Source organism: Diplotaxodon limnothrissa, linkage group LG2 (assembly GCF_057381915.1).
Source record: "Diplotaxodon limnothrissa isolate DT_005_m linkage group LG2, D_limnothrissa_male_GT1.1, whole genome shotgun sequence".
Lineage (NCBI taxonomy): Eukaryota > Metazoa > Chordata > Actinopteri > Cichliformes > Cichlidae > Diplotaxodon > Diplotaxodon limnothrissa.
In genome coordinates this window covers 14617427-14629837 of record NC_140597.1, presented here as the reverse complement: position 1 = coordinate 14629837, position 12411 = coordinate 14617427, and the positions used below count along the sequence as shown (strand labels likewise).

At 44.6% G+C, this 12411-nt stretch overlaps 1 pseudogene; it reads right to left on the bottom strand.

Moving 5' to 3' along the window:
• Window positions 1-2947: 2947 nt before the first annotated feature.
• LOC146638297 (uncharacterized) lies at window positions 2948-3775 on the bottom strand (annotated as a pseudogene).
• Window positions 3776-12411: the final 8636 nt, after the last annotated feature.

Below are 12411 nucleotides of genomic sequence, written 5' to 3'. Positions count from 1 at the left end.
ATACCTCAAGTCTCCAGTAGAGGGATTCAATACAGACGAGTGAAAGCGAAAGCTGTGTGTCAAGTATGTTCATTTATTCCCCCCCCCCCCCCCCCCCCCCCCCACTACTATTTCTCCTGTTTAAGGTTATTACAATGCACAAAACTCGTGTTACTTTTAGTCCGTCATTGTTCACTGTAAGAGGTGAACTGTGCGCTGTTTATTTTGCTGTGTAAGCTAGCTTTCGCTATCGTCCCGCCATATTGCATGATGGTTATTTTGTCAGTATTTGTATTTCAGTTAACCACTGAAAGCTATACAGTGCTCAAAGTATTATTTCAGTACTGTGAAAAGTGTCAGCCAAAATACATACGTTAGGAAGATGTGTTTCATGTTGCTGTAGGAGAGTTCTCGTCAGTTAAAACAGAAAAGAAGAATAACTTAGTTTGGAAACTTCAGTCCAGAGACTGAATGTATCCATGCAGAGAGGGCACATCTCCTCCTCACGGTGAGTTAGCGGGACATCACTCTTTTGTCTGGTCATTTAAAAAAAAAATTGGAACAAAAAATTAAAAACTCAGTGACTACAGTAGAAACTGATGGGACCAAATGTAAGAATGTATCAACACAAAGTTATCACCGATTGTGTCTGTGCTCTTTTCCAGTGCTGTCGGTCCAGCTCAGAGGAAGATTCAGAGCTGTTGCTGGTCCTTTAATAATGCTCTAATAATGCTTCTTATGAGTTATTGATCACCGCAGCTCAAATATGTGAATTTCTTTCCAACTTAACCATGAAAAGTGAAGTGATGTGGATCGTTGACAAAATCCCATCATTCTTCTCTCTACATGTTACCTCCCCTTGCCCGGGCCCGTCACACTTCCACAGTCAGTGTATTTCACCAGCTCAAAGCTGTGATTCGTAGCTGAGAAACTAGAGAAGCAGCTGGCTAACCTACCTGGCTGACATATTTTTACTGGCTCTGGGTCATATGTCCACCGGTTATGTCTTTCTACAAGACATACAGTGGGGCAAAAAAGTATTTAGTCAGCCACCGATTGTGCAAGTTCCCCCACCTAAAATGATGACAAGGGTCGGTAATTTGCACCAGAGGTACACTTCAACTGTGAGAGACAGAATGTGAAAAAAAAATCCATGAATCCACATGGTAGGATTTGTAAAGAATTTATTCGTAAATCAGGGTGGAAAATAAGTATTTGGTCAATAACAAAAATACAACTCAATACTTTGTAACATAACCTTTGTTGGCAATAACAGAGGTCAAACGTTTACTATAGGTCTTTACCAGGTTTGCACACACAGTAGCTGGTATTTTGGCCCATTCCTCCATGCAGATCTTCTCGAGAGCAGTGATGTTTTGGGGCTGTCGCCGAGCAACACGGACTTTCAACTCCCGCCACAGATTTTCTATGGGGTTGAGGTCTGGAGACTGGCTAGGCCACTCCAGGACTTTCAAATGCTTCTTACGGAGCCAATCCTTTGTTGCCCGGGCGGTGTGTTTTGGATCATTGTCATGTTGGAAGACCCAGCCTCGTTTCATCTTCAAAGTTCTCACTGATGGAAGGAGGTTTTGGCTCAAAATCTCACGATACATGGCCCCATTCATTCTGTCCTTAACACGGATCAGTCGTCCTGTCCCCTTGGCAGAAAAACAGCCCCATAGCATGATGTTTCCACCCCCATGCTTCACAGTAGGTATGGTGTTCTTGGGATGCAACTCAGTATTCTTCTTCCTCCAAACACGACGAGTTGAGTTTATACCAAAAAGTTCTACTTTGGTTTCATCTGACCACATGACATTCTCCCAATCCTCTGCTGTATCATCCATGTGCTCTCTGGCAAACTTCAGACGGGCCTGGACATGCACTGGCTTCAGCAGCGGAACACGTCTGGCACTGCGGGATTTGATTCCCTGCCGTTGTAGTGTGTTACTGATGGTGACCTTTGTTACTTTGGTCCCAGCTCTCTGCAGGTCATTCACCAGGTCCCCCCGTGTGGTTCTGGGATCTTTGCTCACCGTTCTCATGATCATTTTGACCCCACGGGATGAGATCTTGCGTGGAGCACCAGATCGAGGGAGATTATCAGTGGTCTTGTATGTCTTCCATTTTCTGATGATTGCTCCCACAGTTGATTTTTTCACACCAAGCTGCTTGCCTATTGTAGATTCACTCTTCCCAGTCTGGTGCAGGTCTACAATACTTTTCCTGGTGTCCTTCGAAAGCTCTTTGGTCTTGGCCATGGCGGAGTTTGGAGTCTGACTGTTTGAGGCTGTGGACAGGTGTCTTTTATACAGATGATGAGTTCAAACAGGTGCCATTCATACAGGTAACAAGTGGGGGACAGAAAAGCTTCTTACAGAAGACGTTACAGGTCTGTGAGAGCCAGAGATTTTCCTTGTTTGAGGTGACCAAATACTTATTTTCCACCCTGATTTACGAATAAATTCTTTACAAATCCTACCATGTGAATTCATGGATTTTTTTTTCACATTCTGTCTCTCACAGTTGAAGTGTACCTCTGGTGCAAATTACTGACCTCTGTCATCATTTTAAGTGGGGGAACTTGCACAATCGGTGGCTGACTAAATACTTTTTTGCCCCACTGTATAATATAAAATTTTAACCAGCAGATTTTCAGCATTTTTACCTCCTCTCACATTGCTGCACTGTTCAGGAACAATCAGCCTATTCCCAGGTTTCCTGCAGTGTCCTGTGCAGGAAGGGTGTGGCCTTCCTCACCAGGAATAATGAGAGTCATATTCTTATATGAAGTATTATATCGCACTCATTATGCTAAGGAAGCAGGGTAAATTGTTGGCTGAGGAGATACTTAGTCATTAGCAAGTGTTTCGGGGTCTGTGTGATTTGGCGCTGAAACATCATCATTGTAATCAGTCAGATCATGTCAGGCTGTCAGGATGATGACATAATCAGGAAACTGTGGGCATCAAACAGCTGGTGGGAAAGCCTCTGCTGCACTGCAGACGGAGCAGCTTGATGTGTGGAGGTTAAATGTAAGATTACTCTTTGTAGAAAGAATTAACCACGGAAATAAAACCTTCCACAGAATGCAGCTGCTGTGATTTGTGCAGTCTGCCCTGAGTATGGAGGGATGGATGGAGAGATGGACAGATGGACTGACTGACAGGTGGAAGGACTTAATAACAGATGGATGGATGGATGGATGGACTGATTGAATGATTGATGGATGGATGGGCGGATGGACGGATAGAAGAATTGACAGATGAATGGATGGGTGGATTGACGAATGGATGGATGGATGGACAGATTGAATGATGGATGGACAGACAGATAGACGATAGATGGACAGTTGGATGGATGGACAGAAGATGGATTAAATGATGGATAGACGGACGGGCAGATGGATGATGGACAGACTGATGGACGGATAAATGGATGGATGGATAAATGGACGGATGGATAGACGTATTGACAGATGGATGGATGGATGGGTGGACAGATTGAATGATGAATGGATGGACAGACAGATAGACGATAGATGGACAGTTGGATGGATGGACGGACATTGGATGAATGAATGGAAGGTTGGATTGATGGATGGACGGTTGGATGAATGGATGAACAGATGGATTAAATGATGGATGGACGGACGGGCAGATGGATGATGGACAGACTGATGGACGGATAGATGGATGCACGGATAAATGAACGGACGGATAGACGGATTGACAGATGGATGGAAAGTTGGATAGATGGACGGCTGGAAAAAGTAGTAGTATTTATTTATTGTCATTGTCAAGAACAATGAAATTGCGTTTGGGGCTTCCATACAACCCAAAAAAAGAAGAAAATAATAAATACCCCTTAAAACCCAAGTGTACATATTTAACCCAGTGTGACTCCAATGCAATAAGACAATCCTTAGCAATAATGTTCGTAGAAATTCAGACAAAGACCTGAGAAACATGACAGAAATACAACAATGCAACCCATTCAATATTATTGTACTGTGAGATATGATATCAGATATGATAGTTATCTATTTAAGAAAGAGGGGGGGGGGGCAGGAGGGGGAAGAGAATAAAGATATGATGCACCAATGCAGACCAGTTCATTGCTATTAAGAAGTTGGATATGGTTATTGTCCGTGAGAGGGGGGCAGAGAGTTCAGGAGCCTCACAGCCTGTGGATACAGGCTGTTGGCCAGTCTGGATGTTCTGGCCTGTATAGACCTGTACCTTCTCCCTGAGGGCAGCAGATGGAAAAGGTGGCGCGCAGGGTGATGTTGGTCCCGCAGGATACTGTGCACCCTCCTCAGACAGCGAGTGGGGAAGATATTACTGATCTCTGGCAGACTTGTTCCAATAATTCTGCCAGCTTCTTTCACCACCCGCTGGAGTGCTTGCTGATCGGCCTTGGTGCAGCTGGGGAACCACACTAGAAATCCATACGTCAGAACGCTGCTGATGGCACAGTTGTAGAAGTTCAACATCAGAGATCTGGGAATGTGTGCGCTCCGCAGTCTCCTCAGGTAGTAGAGGCGCTGTTGGGCCTTCCGTGCAACTGAGGTGATATGGTTGCCCCAGGACAGGTCCTCGGTCACAGTTACCCCCAAGAATTTAAAACTGCTCACCCTCTCCACCGCCTCACTGCCAATGAAGAGAGGCAGATGGTTGTTATGACCCCTCTTCCGGAAATCTACAATGATCTCCTTGGTCTTTTTGGTGTTTAAGACCAAGTTATTGTCGTGGCACCATGACTCTAGTTGTTGCACCTCTGTCCTATAGTTTGTCTCATCATTGTTGGATATAAGTCCGAGCACTGTAGTGTCATCTGCAAACTTAACAATGAGATTGGACGCGCAGGAGGAAATACAGTCATGGGTGAAGAGAGTGTATAGCAGAGGGCTCAGAACACACCCCTGAGGGGCACCGGTGTTGACCACAAGGGTGGAAGAGGTGTTCTTACCCACTCTGACACTCTGTCTACGGTTAGTGAGGAAGTCCACAATCCAGTTGCACAGAGAGGAGTTAAGTCCCAGTTGGTGGAGTTTGGGACGGAGTTTGTATGGCCGGATGGTATTAAAAGCCGAGCTGTAGTCTACAAAGAGGAGCCGTGCATAGGTGTTCCTGTGTTCCAAGTGCTTCAGTAATGTGTGCAGCACTGTGGCGATCGCATCCTCGGTTGACCGGTTCTCCCTGTATGCAAACTGGTGCGAGTCCAGGGATGGTGGAAAAGCAGCTCTGATGTGTTTAATGACCAGTCTCTCCAGGCATTTGGCGGGAATGGGGGTGAGTGCCACAGGTCTGAAATCGTTCAGACATGTGACATTTGACTGTTTTGGGATGGGAACGATGGTTGCTGCTTTGAAACAGGATGGTACCAGTGAACAGGACAACGAGGTGTTATATATAGAGGTGAAGACGTCCGCCAGGTCCGCAGCACAGTCTTTTAGCACCCGGCCCAGCACTCCATCTGGCCCGGCCGCCTTCCTGGTGTTAATGCTCCGGAACACACGCCTCAGCTCATGAGTGCTCAGGACTGGAGAAGGATGGTTGGATGAATGGTCATTGGATGGATAGATGGACGTTGGATGAATGGATGGACGGTTGGATTGATGGATGGACGGACTGATGGATGGATGGATGGATGGACAGACAGATTAAATGATGGATGGACGGATGGACAGACGGATGGACGGATGGACAGACATAGATGGATAATGAGTGCACACAATATCAGCTGACGTTTCACCTGTAGTTTTAGAAAACAGGAGTCACTAACTTGAAGTGGAAGTAGCTGAAAGCAGGTTCACCCAAAACAGACACACCTTATCAGGTAATGTCAAGACTCGGCCAGATAAGAGCATTTGTTTTAAAAGGGGAGTTTAAAACATGCACATGCTGTCTTGCATTTATCTCTCAACGTGCTGTCGTCCCATCACACTCTCACAGCCTCAGTCTGCAGACGAAGGTGCTCGTATCTCGTTTGCTCTTCACTACGTGTCTTTAATCATTTCAGGAACATGACTGAGTCTGTGGGGAATCATTCATCATCATCATATTGCAGCTTCTGCTTGTTTTTGCAGCGTTTCATGTCTTTAAACACGCTCCATTAACAATCTAGATGAATGCACTTTTCATTCCGGGAAACTACTCTAATTCTTCACAAAGCGAGCCCTGTTGCACTTTCTTCTTTGGTGTGTGGTGTGACGCCTCCACGAGGAATATGATTGGATGTGCTGGGCGATGGTTCCTGTAGGTGAACCTGTGAAGAGCACCTTCTTGTAAGCAAACTGCAGGCAGTCCATGATCCCTCCACAGGTTCAACTAGAGAAACTGACAGTTCTGCTTCCTGTGCAGTGATCTTGTTTATCTAAAGCTGGGCCTACACTGCAATTTTTTTAGTCACGTTATTCAGCTCCTGCTCAAACTGTACAACTGAATCGCAGGGGTTAGAAGTTCATAGGTCACAATGCATAGTCTCATACTATACGGCCTGATGCTCTGACGTGACCTGATTGCTCACTCTGTGCGTGCATAATAACATGAAGTGGTAACATGAAGTGTTACAAAATCTTCTAACACAAAATCTGTCTCTCGTTCTCCCTCTCTCTCCCTCTCTGTCTTTCACTCACACAGACACACACACTCACACCACCAACTTTGCTAAACTGCTAAGGAAAAACATTGACCAGGCAGCTGCAATCGAGCAGCAATTATGCGGCGGGGTGTGAACAGCGGTGCCGCTGCAGGGTAGGCGCTGGGTTAAAAGGCTGAACTGAGTCCTATCATGTTGTTGTTATTGATGTGTGTGGCTGGCAGCAGGAGAACTGCAGCCGAGTGTGCACAGCATCCGTGAGAAAAGTGTAAATAGCGTGCGTCTGTGAAGGTTCTCAGTCATCCAGGTCATCGTACCTCTCTGAGAGGTGAAACGTCTTCAAGCAACTTAAAGAAGTCCAGACGCTTTTCTTTGCAAGCTCCTTTGACTAAATAGTGTGTGCAATAAAGTGATGCTTAAAAGCATGTTCATGTTGTTGGGTCTGCCGTGGTCATTACAATCATCCATCCAACTCTTTTCACGGTTGTTGCAGTCGTGATAATTTTGTGAGACCACATCAAAAAGGCACGGATGAGCTTGCCAAAGTTCTACAAGTTGGGCCTCCATCGCTTGTGTCCAGATCACACGCTGCACTGCCGTGCTACTCCATCTTTCTCACTTCCATTTCTGTTTGCGCATGCACAGCGTGAGAGGTTGCGTTAAATCGGCTCATGGCACTGCTTCAACAGTGCGATACCCTCACGAGGGGCACCCAGGATTTCAAACAGGTTTGATTTTCTTATGACCGTACAATTGCTGATCGGGAGCTGGTTGTGAGGTGTTAATCGCTTCTCATTACCCCATGTATACTACACAATGCACGACACACGATTAAGGCAAAACTCAGGCCGATCCCCAAAATGGTCGCATGACTGAAAAATGTCTCAAAATGGGCCACAAATCGCACAGTGTATGCCCAGCTTTAGTCATCTTGGCTCAAGCTGAACTGAACAGGTATTTCACAAACTGCTGAGAGACAATTAGGTTTTCGCACTGATCAAAGCCCGTTGATCAATGTCCATGAGTTACATTCACAGAGAGTTGGGGAATGGCTGCAATCACAGCATTGTGACAGATGGTGACAGATGTACCCTTAGGCCTCCTCCTCAATTCAGTCTTTCCCTTTTCCCGTAAATGACCTTGACTGCCCGCTCAAACCAGCGTTCCTCAGCGTTGGTCTTTGATCAGTGGTTGTTGATCAATGGTCATGACAATTTGCATATTAATGATCATGGAAATGACCTCCCAGCCCATTGTTCATTCAGTGGTGCTAGTTTAGTCATTGTGCAAAAGCACTGTTTATAAGGTTGGGGAAAACTGCAGTCAGCTGAGACTGAAGAAGTCACCTGGACGAGTGACGAAATGTTTCTCCCACTGAAAACGTCCAGATGAACAGAATCATCCTTACCTGGATGATTGAGCATGCATCATGTAACCCACATACAATGAGGGTACCACTTTAAGGACTGATATGAGGAGAGATGGACAGCCTGCCCAACCAATCGAAATGCACAGGTCCCAGTATGTTTTGACCAATGGGAGAGCAGCCTGCCGCTGTATGTCCCACCTACGTGCTCTGTGTTCGCTGCTATGTGTGGAGGTAGTCGCGTGCTGGCAGGAGAAAAGAGAGACTGAAGCTTTTGAGCTGGAAAAAAGTATTAGATATAAGTTGCAACCAACTGTGTTGCACATAAGTTCACTGGTTATCAGCTAACTTTCATGTTAGAAGTAGCCGCAGTGAGTAAACAGGCAAATGCTGCATTTTTCTGGTGACTTTAGAAAGTACCACGTGGAGGTAAACTGTTAGCCTTTGTTAGCTCTGGTTGCTATCAACTGCCTGGAAGTTCATCTCAATCTGCTTCCAGAAGCAAGGTAACACTTGAAGCGCAACTTATGTTTATTTTTCCTTCATGTCGTATTACGGTTATTAAAGAGAAAACATGTCCTGTTACGTTATTTAGAGCCCTGCATTTTCCGACCGAGAGACACTATGCCATTGTCTTCGGCCGTGATGCGCTGAGATCGGTGAGCACATGTTGTATGTCTCAGTTAGTTCATGTCTGTTTCACATTTTATCGTTGAGAAACTGAATTAATCTCAATTGTTTGATTAATAATTGTCGCATATGCGACATATATGCATATGCACTGACTTTACTTGGTTTAATGCATAGTTTATGTAAGAGAGATGTTTTATTTTTGCAAAATTGAGTATTTTTATTGCAAATTTATGTTGAATGTGATTTAAACAAAATCCTAAGTTGTGAATTATAGCTAGAACAGCATAATTAATATTTGAATTGCTCTTCTGACCCTGTCTGTTGACAGGTCAGGTTTTTTTTTGTATGCTGAATTGTTCCTGAGGTGGATTCCTCCAGTGAAATAGATGGCGAGCCTTCCCACCTGGACTTAGAGAGACTGAGATTCGCTTCTTTTCCACTTGATGATCTGCTGCACCTTGCGGTGTGGTAGGACTGTATCACTCACACTTTCACGCACAGCTGGTTATACATAAGACCACTGACTGACATTCTTTCATCCCTATTTTCTTTCACACCCTGGGAATTTTTTGGACTTTACCCCTTGGACATTTTTTATTTGGGACTTTAAATAATGAGCTGTTGTGTAGAGCATTCTCCACATGTGAAAAGAGTGTGAAATTTTCATTTGAATGTGCATTGGATTTGTGTAATCTGTTTCTATAAGAGTTAAGGAGTCAGGTTACTAGGGTGCACCCGAGCATTGAAACCCGAGCATTGAAACCCGAGCATTGAAACCCGAGCATTGAAAACCAAAAATAACACTTGGCCAAGTCATTGCTTTAGTAGTTTGTGTTTTACTTTTCTTTTAATTTTTGTAAGTTTCCTTTCTACCATTGTAAAGTGTCTTTAACCTGTGCTTGTCAACCTTATGGTTTATGTCACTAAAGTTGGCTGGTTCTTTTGAGTTACATTCTTGTCTCTGTGTCTCATTTGAACACACCCCTGTGCTCCTATAGTCGAGCCTATTGGCCCATTGATATATTCTTTTCAACAATTCCCCTTACTGTGTTACAATCAGGATATTATTGAGACTTTACCCTACATTATAAAGTCATTATAAAGTCCCTTAAGACAACTGGTGTTGCAATTTGCTGCTATTTAAACAAAATATAATTGAACTGATAACTTGACTACAGGTTTAAGGTCCTAGAACAGACCTCTGGGGGACACCACTTGCCCTGTTAAAGAGGAATGGGGAGATTTTAGTAGTTTTAACAGTAAAAGTTTATCATCGTGCTGCATTCCAGATGTGAAGATCAAATTCCTGTGATAACACTAATCCTGTCTGATGAGGGCTGTTTTTCCACCTGGCCTGTTCTGACCGGAACAGAGCGTGATATGGTCGGTGTTTACAGAAGATAATATCTTTATTCATATTCTCTTTACAATATTGGAAAACAAATGGACAGACAGCATCTTAATAAAATCTCTCAGAGAAAAACATCAGGGCAAAACATGGGGATGCCCACATTGGTACAAAAATAAACTTTATGGATGAAATGAATACAAACAACACATGTCAATACATTCAAGTGATTCATATTCAGCACAGCAACACACAGGCACAGACTGTACAGCACGACACGAGCGGATTATGGGATCTCTTTTGTACAAAGGACTCAAAACAAAGGGAAAGAGCTCACAGTGGAACCACCAGTGAGAGAAGGATCATGTCCATAACACATCTACACACACATCCTCAGCCTTAGTCACGGCTGGCCCTTAGGTTGCCCCTGGTTTTTGTGCGTAACATAAACAAAAGTATGAGACAATCACACTGTGGTAGCCATGTCTCTGTTTCAACCCGAATTCTTCCAAAAGCCAAAGCTCAGCAGGAGTAATATGTAATCATATGTGGAGTGTGCATGCTTTGATTTGGCAATTTGACATTATGGTGCCAGATGGGACAGGTTGGACAGTCAGGACATTAAGAACCAGCCCTGCCCGAATCACCGTCTGCTAACGCCTTCACGTTACTACAAATGCCGTGTTCCAGATACAAGTGCTGCTCTCGTGCACTGTTTATCTCCCCAGCCTCCGAGAGCTCACCACATACGCCGCTTATGCAGGCTTTGATTTTTACATCTGCAGCCTTGGCACGTTTTGGAGGCAGCGGTAAACACAGCGCTCATATTCAGCCGGCACTTCATCGTTTACAGAAACATGAACTGACCAAACAGCAGCCAGATCGACTCAGTGTCCCAGATCTGATCTTCTGTCCTGGAATCCACAAACCGCCTGGAGGAGCTCATTGAAAAAAACTTCAGGCTTGGACATCGTTTAACCTGCTCTACTCTGTCCTTCCATCCCTGAAATCAAACAAAAGATCCAGATTCTTTCAGCTCCAATAAAATGATCCATGAGGATCTTCTTCCAGCTGTCGCAACAAAGTGAGCTCGCCTTTTCTGAAGCCTTCAAATATTTGGTCTCTGGGACACCATGAGCTCCCCGTGTGCTGTAGGTACACTGAGTTTTTAAAACCTGAGCTTACAGACACACTGCACACAGCTGAGAGGAGAGGCTGAGGATGACCACTTAGGAGTTTTGGGGATCAAAGAAGTGGTCGGTGCACCAGCAGGTAGCAGGAGGACAGTGCGAATCCTGAGAGTTTTATCTTCACAAAGTGCCACGGCTACCACAGAGTTGAAAACTAAGCAGAAACACTGAAACAACCAGTCTGTGAGTCACAATTAACAATTATTTCAGCTTTTAACTGAAGCTGCTCACATCCAAATATTCCTCTGTAATTTCCTGCAGTTCAGATCATAACCTTCACACGTAATTTGGCAGGAGGGAGTTTGACAATGAACTGACCAACTCTATGTGTTATTAGAAACAAGTCGTCTCTGCTCAGTTCTTTGGGAAAAAGAAAAGGTCAAACTGTTGATTTGACAAAACTAAACTAAACATCGACTCTTCACTATCTAACAGTCACTTATAAAAACGCTGCATCGTGCACTCCGAGCTTCTCTGCTCATTCAATCCATTTAAAATGGCTGCATGGACGATTCTCTCCTGCTGCACTTTAAGAGTTCCCTTTATCATGCAGGGCAGCGATACACAAACACGGAAAATACTGTCATCAAATTCACTCATTGAAATCCACAAAGAGATGTTTACAGAGTTCTTACAGCTAAAAATACAAAGTCCACTTCACAATAACGTCACTTTTTTAATCGCTTTCATGTTTCTAACGAGGATCCAGCCCTCTGAATGCTAACAACAAACACCGACACCTTTCTCCTGTATGAAATGTGCTTTAATACGCTGAGATTTGAAATCCTTAGACATACCATAAACCTGTTTCTGCACTTTTAGGAGCAGATATGAGCGAACACACCCAGCAGGATGTGCTGTCCGTGTTCAGCACAGCTCCAGCTGTGTGGCTGATCAGACGAGTGTGTGTGAACGGTGAAATGTGGGAGGTGTGTTTGGAGTGCAGAGAGGCAGACTTTTCCGCTTTGAAGCTTTCAAAAGTCTGAGCAGTTCACAGCCCGCTGGGTAATATTGTCCATGATTTCACAGCCCTGTCGAGACAGCGAACACCCTGGGTGGTGTCCCAACAACAGAAGATGAACTTGTGCTGAACTTGTTCTGCGGAGGTGAGCGAGCCATCCTGAGATGCTCTGTCTAATCTGGCGCAGCAAGACTGCAACACTTTAAAGAGTCTAACAAATCAGAGGTGTGTGAAGAATCATTCCACATGCTGTGATCATCTCACACAGAGCGACGAAGAGATCTGATCTCTTCTGATTGCCGTGTGAGGACCACGCCCACATGTCACCACC